Source organism: Chiloscyllium punctatum, chromosome 44 (genome assembly GCF_047496795.1).
Source record: "Chiloscyllium punctatum isolate Juve2018m chromosome 44, sChiPun1.3, whole genome shotgun sequence".
Lineage (NCBI taxonomy): Eukaryota > Metazoa > Chordata > Chondrichthyes > Orectolobiformes > Hemiscylliidae > Chiloscyllium > Chiloscyllium punctatum.
Genome location: NC_092782.1, coordinates 59731120 through 59734855, shown reverse-complemented (window position 1 = coordinate 59734855; position 3736 = coordinate 59731120).

The following is a 3736-nucleotide window of genomic DNA, read 5'->3' as shown; positions in this document are numbered from 1 at the left end:
GGCCCCAGACGTCAGCGCGCACACGCGTCACTTCCTGTTGGCGCCAACGGACGGTGAGAGCGCGGAATTCAAACCGAGAGGCGGTTGGAGGAAGGCAACGGATCAGTGTATAAGGTGCATTCTGGATCGATGGTAAAACCTAAAAGCGTTCAGTTTTATAAATCATTATGGTCAGCTGTCACGATAAAAATCACACAACACCAGGTTATAGTCCAACAGGTTTATTTGGAAGCACGAGCTTTCAGAGCGCTGCTCCTTCATCAGGTGGTTGTGGAGGACACGATTCTAAGGCACAGAATTTGTAGCAAAAGTTTACAGTGTGATGTAACTGAAATTATACATTGAAAAGTACCTTGATTGTTTAAGTCTCTCATTTCTCCAGAACTAGAGGGCATAGGTTTAGGGTGGGAGGGGAAAGATACAAAAGGGACCTACGGGGTAACTTGGAATGAGCTGCCAGATGAAGTGGTGGAGGCTGGTACAATTACAACATTTAAAAGGCATCTGGATGGGTATATGAATAGGAAGAGTTTGGAGGGGCATGGGCCAAGTGCTGGCAAATTGGACTAGATTTATTTGGGATATCTGGTCGAAATGTACAAGTTGGACCGGAGGGTCTGTTTCTGTGCTGTACATCTCTTATTGTATGAGGAAGAATGCTCTTGAACATTTACTCAATAAGTTAGACTAGAAAGGTGTATATTCTAATCTACTTGTGATGTGGAGGTGCTGGTGTTAGACTGGGATGGACAAAGTTAGGGTACACTCCTCTATAGAACTCCAGGGAAAGTGTGGGGAGAGAGAGAGGGCAGGATTTCAGTCATTTGGAGACAGTGCCTGTTTAATCACTGTAAACAAAAGACCTGATCACTGTTGGAAACACGTCTTTGATCTCCTTCGGATAATCCGATTTTCAGATAATTGGTATTTGGATAATCGAGGTTCCTCTGTACAGAGATACCAATGAGTTTCATCCCACCATCAGATTTATTATGGTCTCATTCTTGAATATATGCATCTCCATCAACGATCAGTACCTCACTCTACCGCAAACCCACTGATAACCTCACAATGCTGCACATCTCCAGCTTCCACTCTAAACATATTAAAACAGCCATCCCCTATGGACAAGCCCTATGCATACACATCATCTGCTCAGATGAGGAGGAACATGACGTGAAGGTGCTCAAGGACGACTTAATAAGAACGCAGTACAATGCTCAACTCGACTATCGCCAGTTCTGACATGCCACAGCCAAGAAACCATAATGACCTCCTTAGGAGACAGACATGGGTTGCAACCGATGGGGTACCTTTCTTTGCGTAGTACTACTCAGGAGCCGAAATACTACGCCATGTTCTTTACAGCCTGCAACACATTGAGGATGAGCACCTCGCCATGACCTTTCTTACGCCTCCACTTCTTGCCTTTAAACAGCTACCAAACCTTAAACAGACCATTGTTCGCAGCAAAATGCCCAGCCTTCAAGACAACATAGATCACAACAACGTACAACCCTGTCATTGGTAACCAATGCAACACATGTCAGTGTCTACATTGATACCACCATTACACGTGGAAACACCACAGACCCATCTGCGCGGCAGTTACTTGTGTGACTCAGCCAATGTTGTCTATCTCATACTCTGCAGGTAAAGATGCCCTGAGGCATGGTACATTGGCAAGACCAAGCAGACGCTATGACAACGGGTGAATAGACACCACGCAACAATCGCCAGACAGGGATATTCTGTCACAGTTGGGAAACATTTTAACGGTTAGAGGCATTCGGTCTCTGATCTTTGGGTGACTGTCCTCCAAGGCAGACTTCGCGATCGGCAGCAATGCAAAGTGGCCGAGCAGAAGCTGATAGCCAAATTCTGTACTGTGAGGATGTCCTCAACCAGGACCTCAGGTTCATATCACACTACAGGTGACGCCACTACACTACACACACACTCTCTCACACACCTGCATATACACACAGACTCTTGCATACTCTCACATGCTGTCTCATACACATTCACCCCTCACACTCCCACCCACGCACACACCCTCTCCCAGGCCTATACTCCATCACACACTTTCTTGTGCACTCACATGCACAAACACTCACTCACACGTGTGCACATGCATCAGTCTTTGGGCTGAATTTGTATTTGACAAATTATACTTGTAGATACATTCTATTTTGCACAATCTGCAGGCAGTCAATCCATGTAATATTACGTAAATTCCATTTTCGAAATAGAACCAGTCTGACTGAAGATTGGGATACAGACAGAATCTAACCTCACACCTCACAGCCTGAGCTGAGATGTCACTTTTTTTTTACTAAAATCTTAAGTTATCTCGAGAACGTGACTTAAAAGAAGTTCTGGGATTTACATATGAATGAACCAAAACTTGCATTTACCTCCAAAATTGAAAGACTTAACAACAATCTAGGTTTGTTCAATATATCATTTCAGTTGCATAACACTAATCTTTTGCTATGAATTCTGTGTGACTGCCAGACTACTCAGACCCCTTGGCATCATGGTAGGCTATAAACCCACCAACACACTAAAACAGCAGCTAATGAACTTGAAAGACCCTATTCAGACAACAAGCAAAACTAATGTCATTTACAAAATACTGCGCATGGATTGTAACAAACTACACTGGACAGGCAGGCAGAAAACTAGCCACCAGGATACATGAACACCAACTAGCCACAAAAAGACATGACCCTCTCTCACGAGTATCCTTACATATGGATGAGGAAGGACACCACTTTGACTGGGACAACACACCCATCCTAGGACAAGCCAAACAAAGACATACTAGAGTTCTTAGAAGCATGGCATTCCAACTGGAACTCTATCGACACACACATTGAGTTCGAACCCATTTACCAGCCCACCCGGAGAAAAAAACCAGGAAGTGATGTCACCACAGGAAATGACATCACCAAGCCAAAGAAACCCAAACATATAAATAGAAAGCAAGACTTATTAGCAGTGCTTCGCCTGAGGCCCACTGAAGATGTTACCCAGCAGGGTAACGAAACATCTGGAAATGAACCTTCCAGCTCAGCGAGCAAACCTACATCCATGAATTCTGTGTCTTCTGGTCCTGCTCCACAACTACCTGATGAAAGAGCTAGTGCTTCCAAATAAACCTGTTGGACTATGACCTCATGTTGTGTGATTTTTTTTAACCTAATCGACTTGAGATAATTTTTGGCTTCAAGGAATTCCTACCCATCATAGCTGTATAATAAAACTGCACTAAATTATTGCTTTTAGACTAATGGAGCAGAACTTGGAGGGGAGAAAAACTACATTTTAACACACATGATTGCATTGGTTCATGGATAAGTTGATGATACAAGTAATAAATTTACAGAAATTTGAACTGTTAGCCAGCTAATTGCCATACCTATGGCTGCAATTTCCACAGGTGGTTAGCAATGGGACATAGATTCAGTTCCAGCCTTGAGTGACTGTGAAGTTTGCACGTTATCCCTGTGTCTGTAGGTTTCCTTCCACAGTCCAAAGATGTGCAGGAGAGTTGGATTAGCCATGTTAAATTATCCCATAGTACATAGGGATGTGCAGGCTATGTTATATCCAAAGCAAATACTCTACCCCCTTTTCTTAGTCAGCAATTTGTTTCACAATGTCACATTTTATGTATCCAATGTCACGTTGTCCAATTTTCATTACAAAAGAAAACGGCCAAGTACATAAG